The sequence below is a fragment of the Meriones unguiculatus genome, chromosome 2 (genome assembly GCF_030254825.1).
Source record: "Meriones unguiculatus strain TT.TT164.6M chromosome 2, Bangor_MerUng_6.1, whole genome shotgun sequence".
Taxonomy (NCBI): domain Eukaryota; kingdom Metazoa; phylum Chordata; class Mammalia; order Rodentia; family Muridae; genus Meriones; species Meriones unguiculatus.
Genome location: NC_083350.1, coordinates 60,945,881 through 60,962,246, shown reverse-complemented (window position 1 = coordinate 60,962,246; position 16,366 = coordinate 60,945,881).

Below are 16,366 nucleotides of genomic sequence, written 5' to 3'. Positions count from 1 at the left end.
TTGATGATTCCTGATGATCAATTTTAAGAATATTTTTTAAATTGAGATTATAATGCAGTTATAACATTTCCAACTTCCCTTTCCTCCCTTGAAATGCTTCCATATGCTTCTCCATTTTCTCTTTCAAATTTGTGTCTTTTTTTTTCTTTAATTTTGTTTTGACATATGATGATATCGTTAAAAGCAGCCTTCTGTAATCACCTTTTAAGTTGTGTAATCACAGAAGAGAATTAGGCAGAGGGCTTCAGTGATGGGAGTGAGGCCTGTCTCAGGACTTTGAGCTGGGGTAGGGATAGTCTCTGAATATGTTTTCAAATTCCGTTGTCTCTTGGCATCTCAGTTTTTTTTCTTCCAATACATGTGACAATTTTCTGTCTACCCACCTCTATTGACTAACTTAAGGAACCTGTCAACCAATCAAAAGTAACTGTTGATAATAAGAAATGTCTCCAATTGTTAGAAGAAGAGAGGAGTAAATGGAGCAGGTTCTGCCAAGGAGAAGGTCTTTCATGGCTTGGAATGCTTCAGAGCAAGTGGGAAGCTTCTAAGTTAACTCCTTTCCTAGTCTGACCCACCTATTTCCATATTGCGTCCAAGTCACACTGTGTAAGTGCCTCTCTTGTGAAAATGAATTCTTTGAGACCAAATTTGTTTGTGTGCCGTTGGGCACAACCAGGAGCAGTGTGACAATGCTGAGGTGAGTTAGTAATTGATGGGTATGTGATGTACTCTCACATTTGAGTAACAAACAAAATTTAAATTAAATGTGAATACTAGCCAAGACAACTATATTCTCCAGTTAAATCACAATCCAATTAGATGATTTTACAGAATTTTCTACCTTTAAGTTGTTGTTGTTCTTAATAATAGTTACTCAAGATATGACAACATTCTCCTTTCGAGTAGCTGCATTTTTATTTAGTGTAGAAGAGCATAAAAACAAAAAGTTGTAAAGGATTTAAAAGGAAAACTTGGCAGCTTATACATGCAGCCTCCTTGTTACAACCTCACTAATTCGACAAGGATCAAATCATCAACTGTAAAAGGAATTGCTCCCAGACCTTTTAAGTCACACACTGATGCTGCCATTTCCATTAGGCCAGCGCTGTCATTCTCTCCACTGGTTTACTAGCTGTGGCTATGTGTACGCAGCAAGGCCCGCAGGTGCCATGCCCTGCAGCCTTGCACTTGCTTGGCATGCTGAGGACCCACATTTCATTATAATTTTTTTTCCAACAGATTAAATAGTTTCTACATTCTGGTTATCAATTTCCTTTCTATCCCTCAGCCACTGTATCTCTATATCTCTACCAGAAACATCTAATGTTGTGCCTCTCTTTCAAAGTCCCCAACTCACTTTCGTCCTTGGTGGCTGAATGTATGAGCTGCCTTTATTTTTACCTGTAGAAATGTGTGTATTTTCAAGATTGTAATAGTCAAAAGCCATTATATGACTTTGCTCCCGTGGGCCAGGACAACCATTTAAGTCTCTTTGAATATTAAACATGGTTTCACCTTTGTTTTCTTTCTTACCCTCTGGTTCTTTCCGCCTTCAATACCTTTGTGCTGCACAATAAGATGTTTGACTTTTGGGTATCCTCTTTGCTCTGGAGTAAACTTGTTAAGCTCTTTGGCTTACAGAAACCACCCTTAACCAAGCAAGTGAACAGACCCTTTTCTCTCTTGGGCTGTGCTATCAGAAGCTCTAGAAACATTCTGTTTGTCATTAATTTGATTAAGATGCAGAAATGCACTGAGATGGTTAAAGTATCATGCAATATTGTTAGCAAAGGTGAAATACAATTCTTCATGTAACCAAAGTTATGTGACTTTGAGGAAAAGATTAACCTCTCTCATCTATCATGGGAATAATATCTCCTTTACAAATTGCTTTGAGGGTAATAGAGTAACATGTATGAAAGTCCTTCACAAATTATAAAGTGCTGCACAAACATAAGGCAGTGTTTTTACTATGCCTACTTCCAATTGTATTAGCTCTCAATCATTTGTCCTAGTGTATAAAGATCAAGATATTTTTTGTTGGTTTTAGCAGAATGATTTGCACATAAAGATTGAATTGATTGATTCATTTTTACCTTCAGATTTATGACCCGAAGTCTAATAATATTTCAAAATCTTGGCAGCCCATGACTGAGATGTTGAGTTACCTTTCTCCTTGGTCCCCACAAGTTCAAATAGAGCTGGTTCCTTTCTGTATAAAAGTGTGGTCACTCAAACATGGAAACTGAGGGAGGCCAGAGTTAGGGCAGTCTTCGCCATAAAATTTCATTACATTTTCCTCATAACTTTCCAGTTTAGAAAAGTCACCTTGGCCAGCTGTTCTTCACCAAGGTTTTATTAGGTTTAACTGATTTAAAAGTTTACTGGTCTCAGTATGATATTATAACTTTCAGAAAAAAAAAAAGTCTTCCAAAAGAAACAAGGAAACAGAAAATGGATAATAAATTTTTGATGCATTTTTAGTTTTATAAAGTTTATTCAAATGTTTTATTCTACATAATCTTTCACACTCAGAAAGATCAAAACATATTTTAAACTATACATGCATGAAAATTCTGAGGTATCTGATTTAAAATTTTGATATTTCCTCTCTATGGCAACAATGATTATGAATCTAATATATTTTCAAAACATCACAATGAAGTTAACTTTTCATATAATGTGTCCAAATTAGCCCCACTGTCAGACAGAGGGCTGAACTGGTTAACTAAATATCTGATTGATAAAATTAAGAAAAAATATATGTCATTGCCCTAAAGTTTCAGAGGGAATGGCTGCCACATTAAAGACAGGATCTGGAGTGAGGCAGTGTTTAACAAACAATCTCAGAAGAAAAAAGTGTAGATAGCCATTGAAGACACGACACTACCATGTACATATATATGCACATCCTTTTTGACTAGGGAGATGAATGATTACTGTAAATACAAAACTACAGAAAATGACAATTATCCTCAGATACAACGTAATTTTCTGTTAGCTGAAGCAAACACAAGAAAGAACAATTTGTGGGAGGATCCTTTGCGTATCTGAACTGAAAAGTAAGTTTATACCTTTTGCTTTTCCTTCCTTTTTTCCTTTTTCTTTCCTTCCTCATTTATTTTTTAAATATTTATTTGTCTTTAATGCAAGTGTGTGTGTGTGTGTGTGTGTGTGTGTCTGTGTGTCTGTGTGTGTGTGTACCTGTATGCATGCACATTTGTTGCTATGGTGCTATAGGTAAAAATATTAGAAGATGACTTTCATGAAGTTGATTTTCTCTTGCACCATGTGGGTTTTGGAAACTGAATTCCAGTAGTCGTGCTAATGTGGCCAGTGCTTTTGTAAACTAAGCCTTCCTAGTGGCTTTCATTTCTCTTTTCTCTTCACTCCCTATCTCTAGGGCACTGGAGAAAAACATGGAATGAGAGGAACTTTAGTGATAGAACAGGTGAAATAGGATGAAAACACTGGCACTGTGAGGAGGTAGATAGACCCCAAGAGAACAAGGGTCACATCTATTCTCTTTCTAAAAACAGTTACTTAAAAGACCAGCTGGTCCACAGGATCCTTAGCATTCAGGACTCCTTACCAAGGTCGTGCTGCTCTGCCCAGTGGAGTCAGTCTCAACAATCACTTAACTAAATCAGTCTCCAACAGATAGGCCCAGAGGCTGACCCAATATAGACAATCCCTCATTGAGACTCTCTTCCTAGTTGGTTCAAGATTGAATCAGTTTGAGAAAACTAACCATCAAAGATAAGAATGAGTGTAAGAGAAACAACTGATAGGGGAGGTCCTCCTCCCATTCCATCTGACCCTAGCCCATCAGGTTTCATGAGGACTGTCTGCATGTCTTCCTCTGTGGTCTGGTAAGGTTGCTCCTTCTCCCAGGGGGAAGTGATCAAATAGCAAGCCACTGAGTTCATGTCAGAGACAGCTCCTGTTCCCTTTACTAAGGAGCCAATTTGGAAACTGAGTTGCCATGGGCTACATCTGCACAGGGGTTCTAGCTTACCTATCAGTGGACTAGGGAAGGGGCATGGGAGGAGAAGAGGGAGGGAGGGCAGGGTTAGGAGGGGATGAAGGAGGAGGCTACAGCTGGGATACAAAATGAATAAATTGAAATAAAGACAAAAAATTACAAAGCTTAAAAAAGTATCAAATGGCGTGTAAGAGAGAGAGAGAGAGAGAGAGAGAGAGAGAGAGAGAGAGAGAAGACACTCAAAAGGAAATATCAGGAGAGAGAGAGAGAGAGAAATGAGAGAGAAGAGAAGACACTCAAAAGGAAGTATCAGTGTGGAAAGTTAAGAAATGCTAGAAGTCTATTTGAGGATTCCATATGCTAGTAGCTAACGTCAACATCTTTCCTTTAATGTGACGTTTACAGTAAAATAACAGAAGAACAAGAATCAGACTTTCTTCAATATTTATTTCAAGTATCCACTTTATCTGTTCATTGTCCCTTTGCATGGATTCTGCTTTGAGGCTTATATGTATTATGTATATTATACCTACTAAAGATATGTAAAGGTCATGAATAACATATCACTGTCTCTTTCAAAAGACATAGACCAATGCTGTGCATGCAGATAGTGTTTCATGAACTAGTTCTTTGCTTGAGCCTCCAATTAAACAAGAAAAGAGTTGATGAGCAATCCCAACAGTTTTTTAAAGTAGTTTGGGCTTAATATATTTCATTGCTTTGGACCAAGGACACCACAATAAATGGAAGAGAATACCTGCACACATATGAATGCAGAGTATTGAACCTGTCACGTAAGAATAATTTCAAGGGATTTTAGGCTTAGTACACTGAGCCATTCCTTAGAACCGCCAAAACTGAGGTTGTATCTGGAAGAATGTTTTCTTACATTTTATTGCTATGTCTGTTTCCATTTGCTTTCTTGAAACTCCTGCACATTTCTTTTTATGCAAAAACTTTAAGGAAAAAAAAAAAAAAAAAAAAAACAAAGCTGCAAGCAAAATCAAAACAGGACCTTAAACTTGCCTACTCTGGAATAGCATCAACTTGAAAGGAATTTCATGGTAAGAACATAATGAGCAGTTGATTAAAAGACACATGCTCATGAAATCAGAGGTATTTGCTGTCCCTATCATTATTCAGTTTTCCTAATAGCAAGATGGTTCATACATTAAATGAACCTCAAAATGGGATAGAGAGGACCTAGGCCCCCTGCTCAGATGTAGCCCATAGGCAGGTCAGTCTCCATATGGGTTCCCTAGTAATGGGAGAAAGGGGCTGTCTCAAATATGAGCTCAGTTGCCTGCTCTTTGATCACCTCTGCCTGGAGGTACAGCCTTACCAGGCCACAGAGAAAGAAGATCCAGGCAGTCCTGATGATACTTGATAGGCTAGGGTCAGATGGATAGGGGAGGAGGACTTCCCCTTTCAGTGGGAGGGGGATAGGGGGAAAGAAATAGGGAGGGTGGAAATGGGAGGAGGTTATGGAGGGGGCTACAATCGGGATATAAAGTGAATTAATTATAAAAAAATAAGTAACTTAAAAATGTAAGAACAAAGTGTCCAGTTTGCTGTTGGGTGTTCATTTGCACATATTAGATAGTTTATACCTACTTGTGTTTTGTCTGCTAGGCACTATTAAATATGTCATGGACCGAAATATCATTTGCACTTAATCTGCTCTTTTCAGAAAACAACCAAAATGCTAGTTGGGTGGTAGTAATAGATAAAGGAGACAGAGGGGAAAAAAGCACCAAATATTCATCAATGAGGCAGAACTTGTATGTCTCTTCATCTGAGAAACAGACAGACTTTCAAATAGTGTAAGAAAAATTGACAACTGTAGTTAAGGTTACCACATGATTATCATATAAATATGATAGTTTTTTTTTCTTTCATTGAAATTCAAAGCTCAATTTAATTTGTAGCTTGAATTTGACCTGTGCTATTTATTAATTAGTAGAACTTAGGCCGAAAACTCAAAAGATGCAGGTGCCAGGGTCCTTTCAGAGTAGTTAAAAACACTTGGTGCTCAACCTATTTGTGGTTATCTTATATCTGGTTGAAATTAAATAAGTGTTCATGGAAATTGACAGGGATAAATTTGAGAAAAAAGGAGGAAGGAAGATTCCTGGAAAAAAAAAAGCATCAACGGAGTTAAATAAGTCTCACAGCAAAATGATGACAGTCTTGGTCACCATACTGGCAAACATAACAACAGTAATGAGGGCAAAGTGGGGATTCTAGCATAAGACAGTAAGTAGATACCAGCTACCCTCAACCTTCACCTTGGGTTCAGGCTTAGATATTTTAAGAAAGGAGGAAAAGAATCCTTTATGTATTGATTGCCTACTATGTGCCAAGACTTGTCGTGGATACTTTCAAACATTTAATTCTCCCAAGAGCTGTCAAATAGGATATTAGTATCATCCAATTATAGACAGGAAAACTGAAGCTCAGAGAGCTTAACATTTTCACCAAAGGTCATTCAACTGACAGTTAGAGAGAGTGCCACTCTCCCAATGCCAGTGTTCTTCTACCTCCTTGCTACAAGGACCTTGGCCCATAGAATGCCAGCAATCCAAATGGCTGACTCAGACTTACAGCACAGCTTTCATGTAACTTTACTGTTCAGGGAAGGATCAGGGTCATCATGCTAAGGAGTGGACAGCAACAATCTCAGAAAAAGCAGGAGGGGATGGAGCTAGAGGCTAGGCCTAAAGAGTGTGGGCTGATAGTTACAGGAAGTTGACTAATGAGAGGCAACATTCTGGGGAATTCAGACAGGAAGATATCAATGACATAATCAGGTTTCATATATTTAGTGGTATCAAAGTGGCTTAGGACAGTGGCTTTCTTGTAACGAAGACATGAAGGCAAGGCATATTCTTAGGGTGGGCATACTGTACTGTCCTTTTGATTTTGAACAGCTCTGGGTCTGAGAATTACTCAAAAGAATATTAGACACCTGTGGAAAATGGTGTCCTGTATGAAGTTTAAGGAAAGTTCAGAAATTATGTTATTATGAACAGTCCTCTAATGGAATGTTCATATTGAGTGTTGTATAAGTCTTTGACTCCAGAAATGGGACTATGCACCATTTCTAGCTTAAATATGTCATTTTTATATCCATAGATATTTGTGGAAACATCTGTATTTCTACAAATGTAAAACACAGAGACTTGCATATATGTGTATATGTGTATGTATGTATTTATGTATGTATATATAAATACGTATACATATATGTATATATGTATATAAATTAAATCTATCTATCTATCTGTCTGTCTGTCTATCCACTAGAAATGATGTTACTTTATTGGCTCCAGCCTCTGTGTTTTGCATCTCTCACCTCCACTCTGATTTGCTCTTTCTTAGGGACTACACTCATACTATTGCAGCTGATCCAGGAGGCACTAGTGAAGGGACATTATGAGAGAGGAAAAGGACATGCTTCTCAGAGGAAATGGCTTTTCATAGCCGGTATCATTTGAAGTTCATCTAGAATATGTTCTTTGGGCAGGAATCAAAGTGTGAAACAAGAATAAAGGGGTGGAACAGGCTCCTTGGATCTCCTAACCTCCCCCAAGCCTGTCAAGCAGGTGAACGCTCTAGCTCTATTTACATTCTGTCCTTAGAGCAGTCAAACTTTATTTATTTATTTGTTTATTTATTTATTTTAGTGGGTGTGTCCTGGAATCAGATTCTCTGAATGACATTGACATATGTCCCCAGAAATAGATTAGCAACTCCTTCTCAGTTGACACGTTCAGCATAACAAGAAGTTCATATGCCATTGTGTGGATTAATTCCCACACCCATCCCTCAGGGAGAGATCAAGTGTATCAAAGTGAGTTCATGCTACAGTAGTGGGGATGCAGGGAGATGCTCTTTTTTTTATGCACTTTTTCATGATTAGATTTTGACTTTGCATAATAGATTTGGGGAATTGGTGATAGAAACGTTATGGAAAGATGGAAGACAGGTAAGGCAGACAAGCTACTTTCTAATTCACAAAACGTAGAAACATAAACCCTGCATGGCTTACCCCTCCCCCAGTCTGCATTCTGTGAGGCAGGTGTTTTCCTGACTTCTGCAGAAATAGTATCCTCAGCTGTAGCTCCAAACCATTGATTATCGTGACAGAACTATCAGCGTGCAGGCTATTCTGCTGGCCTGCCCTCAGGGTCTCATATCATCAGCTGCCAACGCCAGGTGTGCTAGGTGTCTGCTGGATATAAGGACCCCCTCTCTACCCACCCACCCCAGCACATCAAGTCACCTCTATTGTGACGTAGAGTGAATAAATAAATTTTAAAAATAAGAGATAATTAAAAATTAACTAAATACAAAGCTCATGTGCCTCCATTCCAGCTTTTTCTTTCTGTTTCAGCTTCTCTCTGTTACTTATGCTTGATCTCTCTCTCTCTCTCTCTCTGCCCTCATGGCTCACTTGCCTCTTCTAACTCTTCTCTAGGCCCTGCTTTCCTTTCCCCCAATAAACCCTTTAATACCATACCTTTTGGATGGTGTAATTTCACAGGGGGCACATCTTGGCATGGGCCTTTCATAGTTCCTTAATAGTGAGCACACTTGTCTAGAATAATGATAACAATGCTTTTATTTTATATTAGAGTCAATGTGTAGTCAACATCTCTCTGAACTAGAAATCAATGCAGACTCTAAATCAGTTACCACCTTGAATTAACATTTAAGTCCTGGGGTTTTTGTTTGTTTGTTTGTTTATTGAATCAGTGTTCAATACTTAAGGACTTCACTGAATGATATGCAAAATACAAGGCTCACATGGCTAGTTCAATTACATAAAAAAAGTTTGTGAATACCTGTAATGCAGATACTTGAGAGGCTGAGATGCAACTGTTGTTGCTGAGTTCAAGGCTAGTTGGGGTTATGAAGTGAGTCAGCCAGGTCTTTGTAACAATGAAGTGATAGTAACAATGGATGTATGCATAAGACCTGCACAAGATTATGACAGACAGGAAAACACCATGGAAGGTGAGGGACTCGTGAAATCTCAGCCCTGACGAGGCTCTATTAATACTTGATGTATGCTAAAAGAGGCAGAGTCAATGTTCTTCATGGATGTGGTCCCTTGTGGGTCTCCCATACTCTAGTGGAATAGTCCTCTATTCATGCATATTGTGTTTGGCACTAAATAAATGTAGTGACTTATTTTAAAAAAGAACAACATTAAGTAGGGTGTGTGAGATGGTAGCAGGTACAGAATAGGAGGTATTGGAAGGAAGAGAGTGAGAGACGGATTTGATAAAAATGCATTTATTCATTATGAAATTCTCAAACAAGAAATAAAAAGAAATATTTACAACAAAGTATCAAGGTAGGCACAATTAACTATTATTAAATAAAGTATTAAATACTAAGTAAATACAATGTATATATGTAATATTAAATAAAGTTAAATTTTAATTTTGCATTGTCACTGGATGGATTTCCACTCTACAGAGCTCTGTGAAGTAATAGTTATCATATTACATTACTATACACTACATAACAGAACAGATCAACACACATGCACACACAAACACACACACACAGACACATGAACACACAAACACACTTGCAAAGATCCCAGTGCTAAGTGAAAACTTCCAGTGTTCATATTTGCAATGTTTGTCTTTTAGATGTTTTACTGCAGAATTCAAGATACAGCATTTTGTTTTGAAATTCTTTATTACTTTCACAGTACATAAATTACATGGTATTAGTATGCAGAGCCATCAAGATGTTTAATCTTTGTTGAGCTTATCTTCCTCCACCCTGTACCAGAGTGGAAGGTGTGGATCATGCATGAACCTCTCTATTCCAAATGTTTTGTGCTCTGCCTCTAGGTGGGAAGAGCTCACTACACGTCTGTGTTGTTGGTAAGAAGGGTAACTTAGGGTATCCATCTGCACCCTAGAAGACTGTGAGCTGTGACTCTAAGCAGCAGAGGGGAGTTATTCTATAGTGAAGCCCTGAGGGACAAATCATAAGTTTGGACTTCACCACATTGAGTTTGATCCCAAAGGCTATTTCTGCACATCCAGCCATCTGGAGATAGTGTGGGTGCCAGGCATCTCGCCTGTGCAGTGCTATGTCTCATATCTTGGTATTTAAATGTTGTCTTGGCATAGGACACTGGTGTCCATAGTCAACTACATGCATCAGAAAGTAAGTTCTGACTCCAAGTCTTTGCCTGCAAACTCCATTTCCTCAGTTGAACTCCAATACCCCTGGGCTATGCTGCTCATTCACATCCACAGTTGCAAATCTTTCATGACTGTGATCACAGAAGCCTTTCAGGAGTGAAAGGGTATTAGAATGCCAAGGGATGATTCATGTCCAAACTCAGTCCACACAAAACAGAGCCACAATATGTACTCTGCAAGAATACTTCTGCTCTGGAGGACTGTTTAAGTATAGCAGCCATCAGTTGGCATCTAGATGACCAAAGGGACAATAGTGTTGCTACTTAATACTTCATAAGACAAATCTACCTTCTTCTTGCCATTGTACCTTCTTTTGCACTGGTCTATTTTCTCGGATCTATTATCTGTTTGTATTCATAACCAAAGACTGCAGTCTTTTGCCCACACTGCTGGCTTTGGATATCCTAATAAAAATCTGAAGTAATGAGCCCAAATTTATTTATTACTTTCACCCAAGATTTAGGCTCTCGGTTGCATTCAGCAGGGTAAATAATTATTATTTGAAAATAATTATTCTGAAAACAGAAGAGCTTAAATGATTTGTGAGTATGTGTGAGGTGGAGATTGAGGTGAGGGTCTGGTGAGGGATCTGAAATGACATTAGAAGAGAAAGCATTCAGTGAGACAATGGAGCCTGGAAAAAGATGCCTGCCTGTTGAGTGGTCATTGGTCTTTCCCCTTAACTAATTATCAAGAGTACCGAGTACTTAGAATGCATAGTAATGGAAGTCTTAATAATATGAAAAGACATTACTGCCCTGCTCTTGAGATACACTTATAATTTCAATTTAGAGTGGGTTCTGAAACAATAATTAAATTTTAGTGCAATATATATATAAATATACGGGCAATGATAACAAAAATTTCAGAGGGAAAAAAGACCCTTTCATGGAAGTACTATCACAATTACACTGTTATTGGCTTTTTTAGGAAATAAATGTAATGTGGAGATTAGTATGCTATTTAATAGAAGTAGAAAAAAAGCAGGAAATACATGGGGATTAGAAAGTTCAATATTGGCTAAAGGCACACTGATCAATCACTGGGGAACTAGCAGAGAACCAATGCAAAAGGTATTGGAGATTTTGTGCGTGTGGATTTTTGTCTTTTCCTCATAGAATGAAGAGACACCATTCAAAAATATTAAAATTTACCGTGCCTTGCTGATCTTCAGCCATGCTATTTTCATTTTTATTTCAATTTTTCCCACATCAATAGTGCATTGGCTGTGTTTTCAATACCTTTTATTTTTTGAGATTATAATGTAATTTCATCATTTCTTCCTCTCCTTTCCTCCCTCAAAACCCTTCTGAACAGCCAGTGTGTTGTCACATTCCTGTAATCCCAGCATTAGGGGAAGCAGAGGCCAGTGGATCTCTGTGAGTTCGAGGTTGGCTGGCTTTACAAAGCAAAAGTTCAGGACAGCCAGGGCTAGACAGAAAAATCCAGTCTTGAGAGGAAACAAACAAACAAAATCCTTCCAGACACCACCCCTTGCTCATTTTCTAATTTTAATTGTCAACTTGTCACAATGGAGAATCATCTGAGAAGGGAGTCTCAGTGAAGTATTATCACAATTAATTTGGCTTATGGGCATATCTTGGAGGGATTTCAGTAATTGGACTAATTGAGATGGAGAAACCCACTCTGATTGTGGGCTGGACCATTTCCAGGACGTTGCTATAGTCTGAGTGAAAAGGAGAGAGTGGTGTAAACACTAGGTTGCTGGCATTAATTCCTTCCTCTCTGTTCTTGGATTTGGATGTGACTAGCTACTTCAAGTTTCTGATACCTTGCTTCCCTTGCAATGACCAACTGTAACTTGGAATTGTAAGCCAAATAAACCACTTCTCCTTTGAGTTGCTTTTCTTAGGCTATTGCATCACAGCAAAAGAAAATAAACCAAGATATTGTAACTCCAGTTTCCAGGCTCAACCTGAACTCTACGGTTTTTTAGGAATCTTCCTCCATTTATGGAATAATCATGCGTATATCCCTCCGTTTTCCAAGCACATGTCTGATTAGATAGCATGGTCTGCTGTGCTTTGTAAATCACTACTCTCTGTGCATTAGAGACACCAGTCACTTGTAAACTCCTCCAGGTCAGAACTTGAAACATCTTTATTGTTTCAAAATCTTGCTGGAATTTATGATTTGGAGAGTTCTGTTGACTTACACAGAAGAAAGGCAGTTAGTAAGAAAAAGATATGACTTCAGCACAGGTGAAGTCCTTAAAATATAACTCCAGTAACTATGAAAAATAGAGACTCTTACAGCTCACACTATAGTTCCTATCAGTCAACTTCTTCTCCAGAATTGGTGAACAAATGGAATGCATGCTGGGAATATCTCTGAAATTACTTGTGAAAGAAAGCTGAAAATATTCAGAGGCCTTTCAAGACCACTCTTTTCAGACTTAGAGTCTAGTTTTATGACTTCAAAGCTTGTAGAATAATTAACAGTTTTGGCAGAAAGTGCCTCTACTTTTGAAAATGTGGCTATTTGTTCAACATGTATTGAGGTTATGTCATGGGAGGGTGCTGGAATAGATGCCATGGAGTGTGAAGGAGTACACACAGAACTCAGAAACTTGCATGTGCTCTGATACTGTTCTAACTGTCCTCTGTACAGCATTCTTTTCCAGCAGCTACTACTCTGTTAAACTTCGTGTTTATACTTTCAGACTGCAGCTGTCCACTATAGGTGCCAGTTCCTCTGCCCCACTTGGCACAGTCACACATGAATAGGTACCCTACAAGACTTCATTGAATGTAATTGCCAGCTACTGGGGACCTTACTCCAGTAATTTATGACTGCAGATAAGACAATTCAAGAATCTGGAAGTTGGGGTTGGGATCATTTTTCTTTTAAAGTCAATTAAAAGATACCATGGAGAATACCACTTTGTGACAACAAGGGAAGAGGCCTTCTTGTGTGTGTGATTGAATCTGCATAACTGCTCCAAGCACAATACATAACCAACATTCTCTTTCCATGTGGAGAGAGCAATCCTCCTGGGGTTCTATGTCTCAAAGAAAGCTGGTGATGGAGAGACCTGGTGACCAGCACAGGTCAGAACTCAGCAGGCCCACTTCCTAGCCACCAAGGCTCTTCCCTGACTCATCCAGTGTGGAATGGATGTTTAATTCTCCCTCCCTCCAACAGTAAGTTTCATTCTCTGACATTTTTCTTGTGGCCTGCAATTTAGAAAGCATCCACTTTCACAAGTGAAAACTGATTTTGCCCAAACAGATGCTTGTTTCTATATTTTACACTCTGGAAAAAATTGAGTATGATTGGGTTGAGGAGGGGGCTATCCAGGGATAGGAAGTAAAATTCGTGCAGACGCTTGTGGAGGCGCAGTTTGGGCTAAAATTAGAAGCCAACTGAGAGCTGCAAGCCGTAGGAATGGGGTCTCCAAAGAAAATTTGTTGTATAATAAAATACTCATTGAAAATATTCTGACAAGTGGCCCTAACAAATTTCTCACATATCTTACACTAGATGACAAAATGGCTTTTCTCCTAAGTTTCTGTGAGAATTTATGATAAACTGGATTTAGACAGTCTTATTTTAAATCAGCCAAGCAATCAAATCCTTCAGGCTAATCCCTCAATCAGCAGTCATCTCTTGAGCACCAATTTTGTCCTGATAACTATAGTGGGCTTGGGGAGAACTCAGAAGAAAAACAAACAAACAAGCAGATAAACAAAAAATAACCCTGATGATGTCCAAGAGATGATGAGAAAATACCCTAGTCTCGTCTAGTGCACAGGGAAAAATGGGGGTTTAGTCATAAGGAACGGAGGTGTGGAAGTGACAATGTAGCCAGGTACCTACTATTTGAGATTTGTTTCTCTGAGGGCCACTGCTTGCCTGATGCTCTGAAGCATTAGCCACCACAGCCTTTCTCTGAATTTTAACCCTTTGCTTGGATAGTAGTATCATTTTATGCTTCTATTAAAGGAAATTTGACAACAACAAAAAAAGCTGGCTGGCATATAAGACTCAGATATATGACCTCTTACTTACAGCAGCTGAAGTATTGAAGACTAAGAAACAGGTAAACTCCGCGTTTGGTGAGGCCTTATTTTCTGGTTGACAGATAGTGCCTTTCATCTGGGTCCACCTGTGGCAGAAAGAAGGAAGCAACAATCAGCCAGAGGAGGACTCTCCTTATGGAAGCACTCATTCCCTTCCTGTGCACCTTACAGAGATCCTGTATCCTCACAACATCCCATTGGCTTTGGCTTGTTGATTTGGAGTCTCACACATCACATTCAGCTTCTGGGAGAGGCTCTAACTATGTATGTTATCTGTACTGCTGGCCCTAAGGATCTGAGGTCCTGCCAATCTCCACACATAACTCAGTCCTAACCAGCTATTGGTGCCTAGGAACATACTTCATGCCCCTCCTGTAAGAGTAATGTGTGCTCTATTCTCAGCATGCAGAGTCTCTGAAGGTAGATTTAATATTTATAGCCACAGCAGCTATATCGTCCAATGAAAAGGCATGGGGCAGGAATGGGCTCCACCATTCGTACCCCATATTTCTGAGGGTAGAAGTCATAGTTCCAATTATGTAAATTGCACAGTGCAAAAAACCTCCTAGTGACCATAAAACCAAACAATGCAGACTACCTTGAGAGTGGGGATAAGACAGCCATACAGCATCTTGATTTCTTACTACTCAACTCTGCTATGGTAGTGGCTAAAGAGGTTCTAGACTCCTGTGCTCACCTACATCCTGGAAAGTCAGTCTTCATGCCTCTCATATTCTGTTTTGAGCACACAAGAGTGATTTCCTCAAATGTACTAAAGGACCTCCAATTTGCATTCATGCGTCAGCACCCAGCCAGGTATAGTGAGAATGGCTCCTGTCTTCTGGTGAAAACTGATGCTGTTAGAGCTCACTGCTGTGTTCGTTTTCATCAAAGATAATTACAAGTTTTATAGTTCAATTAAAACGTTACATTTTTGTTTTCCATGCAAAGGCAGTTTTACCAAATTTAACAACAACACACTTATTCCCAAAGTCCTCTTGGATTGGGAAATTATACCATTATAGGCCCATTTCTTTCTTTGTGCCTCCACCCTTTGCATTAATAGTTGGGTCTCATTCAATGTGAAAAGGGGAACACTTCAACATAAGAATGTGATATCTATTAAAGACCTTTGCTCCATGCACAACAACCTTCAACTGAGAAAGGAATAAAGTTAAGGCCCAAGATCATTGCTTTGTCCCAAAATTATGCTGTCTTTTGGAGAAGTTTGTTATAATAAATGTTTTTTTATTGTTTGCTTGCTTGTCTTAGGTAAGGTCTCATATAGCCAAAGCTGTCTCAATTGCTGAGTGGTGAGGCTGAATTAACTTGAGTTCTTTATGTATATATGCATACAGATTCTCATGGAATCCAGAAGAGGGATCTTGGAAGCTGTGAAACTGCAGTTATGGTTAGTACTGACTCACTTCCTTCTGCTTCCTTAGTCTTGAGATTAAAGATCCTGAGATTAAAACACACTGCCTAATTTGTACCATTCTAGGGAATGAACCAGGATCCTGTTAGGACAACAAGACTCTACCAAATGTGTTCATCCTTGAGCTTTATTGTTGAAGAACAGTCTGCATTTCCTTTCTCACTCTGAGTATTGCATGTGGAAAAGAGAAGCAGAGAAGTAACTGAACAAGGAGTAACTGTCCATAACTCATGCAGTGTCTCTTGAGTGAAAGGCATTCTATGGAGTCTGGTATCTTAAACTGCCTGCCTTGAACCTAGTCCATCCTAACCACAAACTACTTACATGACCTTAACTACTGAAGGAGTACTTGCTCACACCGTCTTTTGGGAGTAAAAACCAGGCATGTATCAGTTTAAGAGCCTAACCTCCATTGAATTCTCCTTTAATTATGTTGCTACAAGGGAAGTGTGGTCACCATTGCTTTGGAGCAATTTCTTGCATTTAACCACAGTTAGAGACATTTCAGCACTTTTCTCTCTCTTTTCTTATTCCAGAAGCTTTTGAATCAGAAAAGCAGGAGGAAGAACACAGACTGCATCATTGCATACACTGAACACTGTGGAGTGTGTGTCCGTGTTCTCTCCATCCAACACAGTAGCAATATCCCCCTTAGTTTCCCTGCCTAGGA